We start from the raw sequence: 12,300 nt of genomic DNA, 5'->3' as shown, positions 1-12,300 counted from the left end.
GTTTCAGGCCGTAAAACATCACTTGATTACGTGTTTAACTTCCAACTTATTAGTAGGTTACAGAACGAACATTATTATTTTTTTATGTTATTTTAACAACATTAAATTTTTTCAGAAAAATGTATATATTAGAAATTGTGGATCAGATGATTTTAGGACAAATTTAGGAACGTTTTTACCGATTTTATGTTCATTTGTATGCAATCGTTCACCTATTTGAAATAAATTAATCGTAATAATTCGGGAAATAAAAGAGACTATTTTTCACTTAAAGTTCAACAGTTGTATGCAACAGGTTACCAGATTTTTGGAATAGACGATTTACTTTCCCTGACTTAAATTGAATTAATTAATAAAACTACAGCTCATGTCAAGATTATATTTTTTCCCTTACGCCATCATCATAAAGAATATGTTAGACTTAATTATGAGGTTTACCATTTTACATACTTTAGCTGTATTTGGCAAAACCTTTCGGAATTTTGAGTCCTCAATGCCCTTCGATTTCGTATTTTTATTGGCCTTTTTTAAAACTTTTTGATTCGAGCGTCACCGATGACCAGTTTGCACACAAATCGCACGTCTGGCGAACAAAATTTAATCCTGATTATCTATGATTAGTTTATTTATACAAATGAGGCAAACAAACTGTGTGTTAAAGAAGGTTGAAGTAAGTCTGTTTTACCATTTGGAAGTCTTTTTCTCTATCAGTTAAATTGTTTTCTACATACTAGTAAAAATAGGCAATTTTATTTACAAAACCTATTGACGCATTTAATCATATCGAAGCCTTCTCCTTTTTTTACTTTCCTAAATATGATGATTTACAGTTCATTAATTCGTAAAAAGACAAAAACACAACTGCGTCTTTTCACAAGAGAGTCTGTAGACGAAACGCGCGTCTGGCGTATAAAATTATAATCATGGTACCTTTGATAACTATTTCCTAAGACAGCACTAATAAACAACAATTTAGTAGAAATCAGTACAAGACCAGCAATACACGCTTGGCAACTAACACATTTGTAACCATGTGTATATTGCAAACAGTCGGTCTGTCAGTAGACTATACACATATTGTAGACCCCGAAAACGCTGTATAACTGTTAAACAGAAAAACCTTTGTTTCGATTATCTAAGAAATATTAAAATTTCAACATTGTCCATTTAATCGAGAACTGATATACTAATGAAAAACGATTTTTCGTAGTTTTGACAGGAACATAGAAAGTATACACAGAGCACACGTCAAATTGTTTATATTTCAAAAAATCTTGTGTAGCTGTATCTCTTTTAATGTCAATTTACAGTAAACGGGCTATGTCACAGTTTTCAGTAAAAGTTTGCATTTAACTTTGGTATGTTGAACTATAACTATAAATGAAAAAAAATGCACTTATCCCTTTTATTATCTGAATATTACTGATTAAATTCTTTCAAACATGATGAATATTTGAATATATTAAACACATAAAATAGTTGAAAAGCATCCGTCAATTTGTCTTAAAATCTTAAAACAAATATTTGAAATCTATAGTTCTTTCGGAATTTCGGGTCCTCAATGCTCTTCAACTTTGTACTTTATCCGGCTTTTTGATTCAAGCGTCACTGATGAGTTTAGCGTATAAAATGCAGTCTTAATAATCTATAATAAATTTATTTATACAAATGTGGCGAACTAACTATGTTAAAGGGGGTTTGAATAAGTCTGTTTTATAATTTTGAACTCTTTTTTTTTCAGAAATTGTTTTCTACATACTAGCGTTAATAGGCAAGATTATTTAAAAAAAAATATTGAGATATATACATGATTATATCGAAACAAGCAGTCTCATTGCCTTAAACTCAATGCTGGTAGCTAAAAAGTGACTTACCTTAAGTTGTTAATCTCAACTCGTTAAACAAATTAATCTAAATGTCTGAACAAACTCATATAAAGATACAGGTTGATAATCGTATAAATAGTTGCATACTTTCTTAAATACGATGATGTTTAACAGTTCATTAACTTTTTTAATGACAATAAAAAGCAACTGCATCGTTTCACATGAGAGCTGTTCCTAAGGCAGCATAAATAAACAAAAATTTAGGAGAAATCAGAGCAAGACCAAACACGCTTGACAACTAAACCATGTGTATATTGCAAACAGTTGGTCAGTAGATTGTACACACATTGTAGACCATGAAAAACGCTTTATTATTGATAAACAGAAAAATCTTTGTTTCAGTTGTCTCGAAAATCACAAAGTTTAAGAATGCCGTTCTTAAATTTAATTCCGTAAATGTAATAACAAACATCACACAAGCCTCTGTAATAAAGACAAAATTACATGATGAGCAGACAACCGCATCTGTCAATACAGTTGATATTGAAGAGGGATATAGTAACAACCCTCTCTATATGTGAAGCATTGTCAACATTGCCCATGCAATCTACAACTCATGTTCTACTGAAAACAGCATTCTCACTTGTTTGGACAGGAAACCAGACAGTATCCGCAAATAAACTATCAGACGAAGGTTCACAGAAATCTTTCATTTCGGAATATTAAGCTACAAAATTACAAATCAATACAGAAGGAAACACCAACTGATAGAGAAAAAGACTTCCAAGTGGTAAAGCAGACTTACTTCAACCTTCTTTAACACACAGTTTGTTTGCCTCATTTGTATAAATAAACTGATCATAGATAATCAGGATTAAATTTTGTTCGCCAGACGTGCGATTTGTCTGCAAACTGGTCATCGGTGACGCTCGAATCAAAAAATTTAAAAAAAGGCCAATAAAAATACGAAATCGAAGGGCATTGAGGACTCAAAATTCCGAAAGGTTTTGCCAAATACAGCTAAAGTATGTAAAATGGTAAACCTCATAATTAAGTCTAACATATTCTTTATGATGATGGCGTAAGGGAAAAAATATAATCTTGACATGAGCTGAAGTTTTATCAAATAATTCAATTTAAGTCAGGGAAAGTAAATCGTCTATTCCAAAAATCTGGTAACCTGTTGCATACAACTGTTGACTTTAAGTGAAAAATTGTCTCTTTTATTTCCCGAATTATTACGATTAATTTATTTCAAATAGGTGAATGATTGCATACAAATGAACATAAAATCGGTAAAAACGTTCCTAAATTTGTCCTAAAATCATCTGATCCACAATTTCTAATATATACATTTTTCTGAAAAAATAAATGTTGTTAAAATAACATAAAAAAAATAATAATGTTCGTTCTGTAACCTACTAATAAGTTGGAAGTTAAACACGTAATCAAGTGATGTTTTACGGCCTGAAACGAGATACCGTGACGCTTATTCGAAGTTTGTTTTTGTATTTTTTGTTATCTATAAATAACACAACTTTCTACTACGTAAAAAGAAGTCGGGGACAATATTATTATCCCACAGCATTCAAACGTAAATTTCTATATTAACAGCATAGTTATTTTAAAGAAACATCGTTGGATATCAAATTGGAGATTTTATGTTTTTAAGACAAAGGACAAGGTACGATAAGCATCAGAGAAAGGCCCATGTAAGGTTGTTTTTAAGCATATAGTGAACAAAATCAAAGGGAATTTTCATTTGTGACTTCGAGTTCTTCTTAGACAATCAATATTATTTTCAAATATTTATTTGCAAATATTTATTTGCAAATATGTATACTGATAAAGCAGTTAATATGTGATAATTTTCATTCTTAATAAAAACCGTTGCTAGGCAACCTTCCTTTCACCGGAATACAATAAAATCATTATTTTTTCAAGTGTCTACACTTCGACCATCATTTATATTAATATAAACTTATTTGGAGAGGGTGCCAAAAATAGCCCTTATCATACCTTGTCCATTATAAACGCTTTTCATAGATTTTAGGTGTTTTTTATGTATACTTTATTTATCTATTTAGAAAGATTTCAACCGGTAATGCTTAAGATGTTTAAAGAAAAAAATGCATTATTTTCTCGATTTATAGTTTAACATTTCTGACATTTTTAACTATTGTGTCTGTTTGTTTTGTTCACGCATCGGTGACAATATAAAGGAATGTGATACGACTGTCATACAAGTGAGAGATTTAGCTAGCTATAAAACCAGGTTCAGTCCACCATTTTCTACATTTGAAAATGCCTGTACCAAGTCAGGAATATGACAATTCTTGTCCATTCGTTTTTGATGCGTTTTGTTATTTGATTTTGCCATGTGATTATGGACTTTCCGAATTGATTTTCCTTTGAATTCAGTATTTTTGTGATTTTACTTTTTACTAAAATGGCTTAAAGTCTTTTTAATAACTTCTACACTCGACTTCTTCGCCTCATCCGTAAAACGTCCATAAACGCAAAACATATATGCGAACTTATGATTAATAATTTGTTACAACTATCAAGAACACCATACGATTGCATCAACCAAAAGGGTCGAATTTTTAGGGTGTTGTTAGAATAAAAATATATATTTTGGCTTTGATTTTGTTGTATTCCGTTTCTTCATTTTCGATTTAAAAATAGTTCTAACCGATCTGACCGATTATTTATAAACTAGTGGCAACTAATTATTTAGTGAAACCTTGTTTGTTTCAGATAGAAGTAATTATGCCAGCAATCAAAATGAATTATGGTGTCCATTTGATATGTATATCATGTTTGCTTATTACTATTAATCTTGTTAATGTAAGTATATTGTCAACATACTTTGCCTTTTGTAAGAATCGTGGTTACCAAAAATGCTTTATTGTTTAAACTTTCAGCAATAAAAAAAGTATTTAAAAGAATATTATATATGTAATATTTTTAAGTCCCCGAGAGATTGAAAAGATTTGTACAATATTTTAAGTAGTAAAAAGTCAATATGAAGAAATGATGACTGAGTTGGTTTGTTTATCGTTTAGACAAAAACAAAGTTAACAAAATAAATATTATCAAACGCTTTCACGTTTTCTTGAGGTTTTCCATAAATATTGTCGTCTATACTTTCGATCTAGAAATTTTGACTTTAAGATTCTGTATTCAATCGTTCGAAAGCAGAAATCAAGATGAATCAGACAATAAATGTTTGGGGCAACACATCACAACTGTTTATCTGTTTACAATTTAAGAAAAGTTTAGTTAAAGTCTTATTTGTCTTTTTTGTATCTCCATTAAATATGTTATCAAACGTGTAAGAAGAATGTTCGTATCTATGGTGATGACTATACCAGTTTCATGTTTTTCTGGGGTTTTTATTATTTGTTGGGGTTGGGTTTTTTTCAGGGGGGGGGTAAAATTCAAACCATGATAACCTATAATCGGTTATTACTTCGGTTGAGAATTTGCCATGATAAAAAAATTGTTTTATATATATAATAAACGATCTTTTGTTAGATAATTGTTCGGAATGTTTCGATGGAATATCAACTATAACTCATAAAATAAATATACTTTCAATGAAGTTTTCGATTAATTATTTAGATAATCACCATTTATATCAAATATACTTTTAATGCAACAGTACGTCATACAATTGTCATTCTTTTGGACACCTGGTTATTGCTAAATTTCGTTTGTCTGATTTCATGCAGGGTTTTCCTAAAGACGATAAGTGTGATAATACACCTGAATGCTGGGGAGACTGTTATAGAAGTTGCTCCTTCTTACTGACGTGGAAGACTTCGAGTGACGGTTTAGGTGTAGATTTTACAATTAAAGCCGAATTATCGTCAACTGACGATCAATGGGTGGGCTTCGGAATATCACAATCACCAACAATGGTAATGTATCAAGCTATTATCACAGGTACGCCAGACGCATTTTTCGTCTACATAAGACTTATTAGTGACGCTCGGATAAAAAAGTTAGAAAGCCAAACAAGTACAAAGTTGAATGGCATTAATGACCTAAAATTCCAAAACAATTGTGTCAAATACGGGTAAGGTTATTAATTCCTGGGATAAGAAAAACTTTAGTATTTCAAATAACTCATATATGCATACTTTTGAAAACAGTAGATATATAAAAGTGACCCTTTAATTGATATTCATGTCAACATTGAAGTGCTGACTACTTGGCTTGTGATACCCTCCGGTACGAAGCATCCACCAGCTGTGGCATCGACCCAGTGGTGTATAATACTTGTCAGTTGATGACATGTTGTTTAGTCAAAGCAAGTTGAGTTTCGTAGTCCGCTATATACTAGTATCGTTCTTTTACCTTTTAGCTCAACGAAGCTGTTTTTTTGTGTATTGACAATATGCATGCTTTAATCATATCTACAGGGCCAGTATGCATAAAACATCTTAATTCGCCCTCGCCCTGGTTTAAAATTACCCCTCATTTGAAGAGGAGTTAATGTGGGACGAACCCAGGTTAACTACCTCACTTCTTAATATGAACACAAAGTGAAGTTCATGTGAGGTTGTTGCTATACGAGTTATTGATAAGAATCTACTTTTGATTTACATAAGTTATTATTAGCGTCCATTATAGATTTCCTCATACTTACGTAAGAAATTTAGGGTTCTATTTACTTTAGACAATAAATGTGGGAGATACTTTGTTACTCCCGGTTAAGACAATGTCTTTTGTAGTTTCTAAATATAGCAAACATTCAAGTGATTCCATAAATCAATTGTTCCTTATACTTTTCTTTCAAATAAAAGAATTGGCTACACTTACGGTGTCATCAAAAGGTTATTTATTTTAATTTTAAATATGTATAAAATTGAGAATGGAAATGTATCAAAGAGACAACAACCCCACCATAGAACAGACAACAGCAGAAGGTCACCAATAGGTCTTCAATGCAGCGAGAAACTCCCGAAACAAAACAACCAAAACATTAAGCATCAGTTCTGTTATATGTATCTTCTAAAGTATAAGACAAGTTGTACACACATACAAAGGGCAAAATTTTGAAAACGACCTTTACTTTTGACCGTGACAACATTTTCGTGTTGGTTTGCCAAGGACCTCCAATCAAGATACCCTAGATCTCTATCACTTATTGTCATTTGTTACATTCACAAACCACTTATGTCAATATTTCATATACTAAGCCAATGCAACAGATTTTACTGTATTCATAGTTTGTTTTTATTTTATGTTGTTACATCTATGTCCCAGGTTTGCTGATAAAACTTCATTACAAATACTATTCACTAATCATTGGTGGTTCCCTTTAAAATAACCTATATAAAATATATGGAATAGAGACTTTCAAATAACGGTTAATGCAACTCCACACCAATTGCCAATCACTTAAGTGTTTCATCCGTAACTGATGTAATCCCAAACAGTTACATGTGTTACATGCAAAATATTCACAATCAACAGGCCATGACTGAGGATGTTTGAGCAAGATAAGTCGGATGTTCCATTACTATTATAACTGCATACTAAATAAAATTAACCTACCACTATCGAACCTTTATGAACTGACCTAATCACAAACTAGTTCATGTTAACTAAGCAAAATTTTCAAAGTAAATAGAAAATGACTAAGTGGTTAAGGCCAAAACATCTCAATGGAAATCAGATGTGTCAATACTAATACAAATGAGTTCCAAATATCACTCACCTACCACTAGTGGTTCTCTATGTAACTGACCTAACCACAAACTGTTAAATTAATACATTGTTGACGTCACAGCCTCCACCTGAAACAGCACACCTATGTCGAAGATTATAATAAGTGGTATAATTGCCAATGAGACAATTTCCTCCAAAAGATACAGAAGTTAAGTACAGTTCACACTACGGCCTTTATTAATGGCCAAAACCCATAAAGCATAGCTAGGTATAAATGACAAAGGAATGACAGAAACGAGAGAACTAACCAAGGATATGCAAACGGTTTTGTTTGCCAGTCATGGTAAAACCTGAGGCACAAATTGTCCAAAAACAAACAAATTGGGATTTAGACACAAATTATGCTGATATTATATGTTATTCGGGTCTTAGACGGGGTATATGATGTGACATTCCCAGCTTAGAATTTATATTCCCTGAACCGAATGCTGAAACCTGAATTATATATGTTACCGATTATCCTTGCCTAAATGTTCTTTCCAGTACCAAGTATTTGTTGAACATTTACCATGTAGTAAATATACTATCTGCATATGTGAAGGATTTTGTAATTTAGAACAAAACGTTCAAACGAAAGGCAAATATGTCACTAGTCACGATATTCCCAGGTTTATGAGATTTCTTGTCTAAAATTAGCCTTTAGCATATTTGTTTAAGTGCATACTGAAGTCTTTTTGAATATCAACATAATGAGACTATTCGATGTCGACTTTTGATTATCAAAGGTACATTTTTGTAGAGTACAAAAATATTGTATTTCGTTTCTGCTTAGTAATCTCCTACAGTGTATTTGAATGCACATTTCAAATGAACAAAATTTAATACTATGCAAACAGTTCTGATATCTCTTTCAGAAAATGTAATGTATTGACGTTAGTATAAAATTTGTCAAAGAAAGCTTTTAGAATCATATTTTCTTTTGCCTGTTACATGTAACTTATATTGATGATGCATCTGCATTACACAACAAGCGAAGCGTAATTCAATTGATAAGTAGTTGTTATCATAAATATTTATGATACGGTACATGATTATATATTATGATAGATTTTAAATTATACTTATGAAAATCTATAAAGCAGAGAATTTTGATTTTTTTTTTGGCAATTTTGGTTTTTTGTTGCACTTAAGTGTTTCTGTCGTTTCCTTGTTTTCCTCTTATAGTTGATGTGTTTATCTCAGTTTTAGTTTGTAACCCCGATTTGTTTTCTCCCAATCGATTTGTGACTTTAAAACAGCGTAATACTACTGTTGCCTTTATTTGTATACTTTACCTGCAAACGATAATATGAGAATTATTCTTTACAACTTTATAGACTTTATAGTTCAGTTCCAGCAAAAAATAAGTAAAGTGTTAATCCCTTTTTCACAAATACTTAGAAGTGACAATTGAGCATCATCTAATAGAACCTCGATGAAATTAAAGGAACCATATAAAAACAGTCATTAAATTGTAAATGATTGATTTTTTTTCAATTAATATATCATTACAACACTTTGAATCTTTTGAATAATAAGGTTTTTCTACCTCAGGAATTGAATACCTTAGATGTATTTGGCAAAACTTTTAGATTTTTTTGTTCTCAATGCTCTTCATCAACTTCCTACTTTATTTGGCCGTTCGGCTTTTTTTTTCGAGCGTCACTGATATGTCTTTTGTAGACGAAACGCACGTCTGGTGAAATTATATAAAATTTCAATCCTGGTATCTATGATGAGTTAATTATTTTTACTGGGCTTCCAATAATAAAGTCATGAATAGGCGGATTTTTGTTTTCAATTTCTTTTCTTTTGTGTTTCTTTCAGTTTTGAGGGAGTTTGACTGCTACGTATATAAATGATAAATGCATAAACTTTTTTAAAATGTCAATCTTAATGAAATTGTCATGGTATCGCCATCCTTTTTTAATTGCAACTCGAAAGTTAATTACCTATATATTATATATCTACGATGACATCCTATCTATTAAACGACTTCTTTGGTCTTCATGATAAAAACGGTGTCTTTCTTTTCTGTTTAATTATTTATGGAGCATTTTTTCAAATCTTCAAGGGAGAGGGAAGACATTTGGGTTTCCTCAAAAAATCTGATACCAAATTCCAGGAAAACAAATATTCAGAATCCCACTCCTAATAGTGTAAACTTTTGAAAAAATGAAATAAAAACTAAATAAAAATGTTATTTTCTGACTCCGACACAAAACAATGACTCGCTTTAACATTAAACGAATGGAACTAATCACAGTTGAAACTTTTAGAAGATAAAGTATGATGGCTATTTAGACATCTATCAACTAGAAGTTTGTAACTATAGGTTATCGCCAAACTTTCAACAGGCAATTAGAACTTATACCACATATCAATTTATAATTAAACGCCAAACAATGACAAAACAATTCAAACAGAAAAAACTAACGGTCTGAAGTATGTACAAAACAATAAACGAAAACAAATGCTATATACTTCAACAAACGAAAACAATCGAATTACAAAACTAAAAAAATTACCAAAATATTCTGTTGTAAAATGAAACTCCATTCAGGGAGAACTATAATAGTTATCGAATACTGACTGTCTCCCGTTATACACTCACTTAACGACTATGTAAACGTGTAAGGTATTTCAGTTTCCATACGAATGCAATTGTCTTTAAGACTACCTTGAAATTTATTTACAGTGCAACGTGTATTTTATCGTGTGTTATAATATTGTGTAAGTTTAAAAGCGCCAATCCAAATATCATAGACATTTGCTTGAGATAGGAAAAGATATGTTGAATTCGTATGTATCTTGTTGGAAAGCAACTTTTTGTTTTCTTGGATTTGAAAAAAAACCCAAGTCTCTTAAATAAATAAAGTGTTCCCTTTTTGTGGAGAGTACACTACACTACACTACACTACAATACAATACAAAATAAAATGTTATATGGAAATCATTTCTAATATTAGTATTGGAGATATTCTTCGGATTTATGAAGTCTGTAATATTCAAAATTCTGTTATGCTTAAAATTCCAATTTTGAGTTTGATCAGTATGACCAGAAGTCACTTCCTATGGGAATCCCTGGTCATGGACTATTCGTATTAAATTAGTGAAAATACAAAAATCTATGAATTTCCGATGTTCATCCTGAAACACAACTCGCTGCATTGAAGACCTTTTGGTGACCTTCTGCTGTTGTCTTCTCTATGGTCGGGTTGTTGTCTCTTTGACACATTCCCCATTTCCATTCTCAATTTTAGTACACAAAAATAGAATGAAGTTGCTATAGGAGATATAACATTGCACATGAATTCAAACCAATATGCCTTTCTCCATTTTTATCAAAAGCGGACTTAGACAATCATAAGACTCGCAAATCAATTTAACTATCCCTTTCGGTTATAAATGTAAGTCGATATATGTGACCAGCCACGACATATCCAGGCTTATGGAGGTAGAAAGTCATTGTGAGAAAAACGTCATTAACTATATGTGACTAACCATAAAAATATAGTATATATACCAATACACATAATTAACAGCGCCTGGTGATGTTTCATAGCCTGACCGGTTTCGGTCCAAAAAGGACCTTCATCAGAGGCAGAAGGCAGAATCTGATGAAGGTCCTTTTTGGACCGAAACCGGTCAGGCTATGAAACATCACCAGGCGCTGTTAATTATGTGTATTGGTATATATACTATATTTTTATGCTTTCACATTTCTCTCACTGATACACATAGTTAATATGGCTTCTACTAACGAAAGCTCCATTTGGAGTTAATGTGTTTAGAGACTTCTTATGTCAGTACACCTTTCCTATATTGCCTATATGTGACTAACCACTTCAAGACTTAGGAGGGTACATTGTCTAAAAATTTGCTTTTTGTATATTTATCTAGAAGACCTAGTCATGTTTATATAGTGACATTTTTGTTGTAAAAGCAACGAGTCATTTCGAATACCGGTATGGAAATGAGACTGTTCTATGACGACTTTTATTTATTGAAGGCACTAATTTATAAAACACAAAATTGTATTTATTGGCTCTTGGAGATGTTCAATAGTGTATTTGAATAAAATATCAAAGACTTAAATTTACTACAATACAAACAATTCAGATCTCTATTTCATAACATGTAATTTAAACTTGTTGAAATGAAGTTAGCTTAAAATTTGTCAATATAAACTTTAAAAATTCCTTTTTTTTTTAATTTAGATTTATTATGCATGTCTCTAAACATAGTATGCGACGCGTAACAGTTTATGAGGTGTTCTCATATATGCATTTAATTCGTTGAATTTATTATGGATATATTTCAGACTTCATTTATGAAAAAAATCTTTAGAGCAGTCTCAGCATTTTTGTTTTGTTTGTAGCTCTATTCTAGAACATGTAATTTAAACTTGTTGAAATATGTTTAAAATTTGTCAAAATAAGCTTTTAAAATTCCTTTTTTTTTAGATTTATTATGCATGTCTCTTTACATAGTATGCAACACGTAACAGTTTATAAGTAGGTGTTCTCTTAAATGCATTTAATACGGTGCATTTATTATTATGGATATATTTGAGACTTCATTTATGAAAGGAAATCTATAGAGCAGTAATTTTTTTTTGTATCAATTTAAAATGTAGATTCAAATATTTTTCACTTCAAACGATAAAGTATAACATCTTCAAAACTTATATATGATGTATAGTTCGGCGTCCGCAAAAAAGAAGCCAAGGAAGGTGTTCATCTCTTCTTTG

The 12,300-nt window shown here is 31.2% G+C and overlaps 1 protein-coding gene across 3 annotated transcripts in view; it reads right to left on the bottom strand.

The window, feature by feature from the left end:
• The window catches only part of LOC143045284 (uncharacterized), a 33,190-nt gene extending 31,225 nt beyond the window's left edge, over positions 1-1,965 (bottom strand). For 2 of the 3 annotated variants that reach the window (XR_012968922.1, XM_076217666.1), the window contains exon 1: positions 1,875-1,965. The gene's annotated coding sequence lies outside the window, so the exon portion shown is untranslated. The remainder of the gene's footprint in view (positions 1-1,874) is intronic. The other variant, XR_012968923.1, reaches the window with a different exon arrangement.
• Between the last annotated feature and the right edge of the window lie 10,335 nt (positions 1,966-12,300).

Source organism: Mytilus galloprovincialis, chromosome 9 (assembly GCF_965363235.1).
Source record: "Mytilus galloprovincialis chromosome 9, xbMytGall1.hap1.1, whole genome shotgun sequence".
NCBI classification, from domain to species: domain Eukaryota; kingdom Metazoa; phylum Mollusca; class Bivalvia; order Mytilida; family Mytilidae; genus Mytilus; species Mytilus galloprovincialis.
Note: the sequence above shows the minus strand (reverse complement) of the source record. Positions and strands in the feature narration are given on the sequence as shown.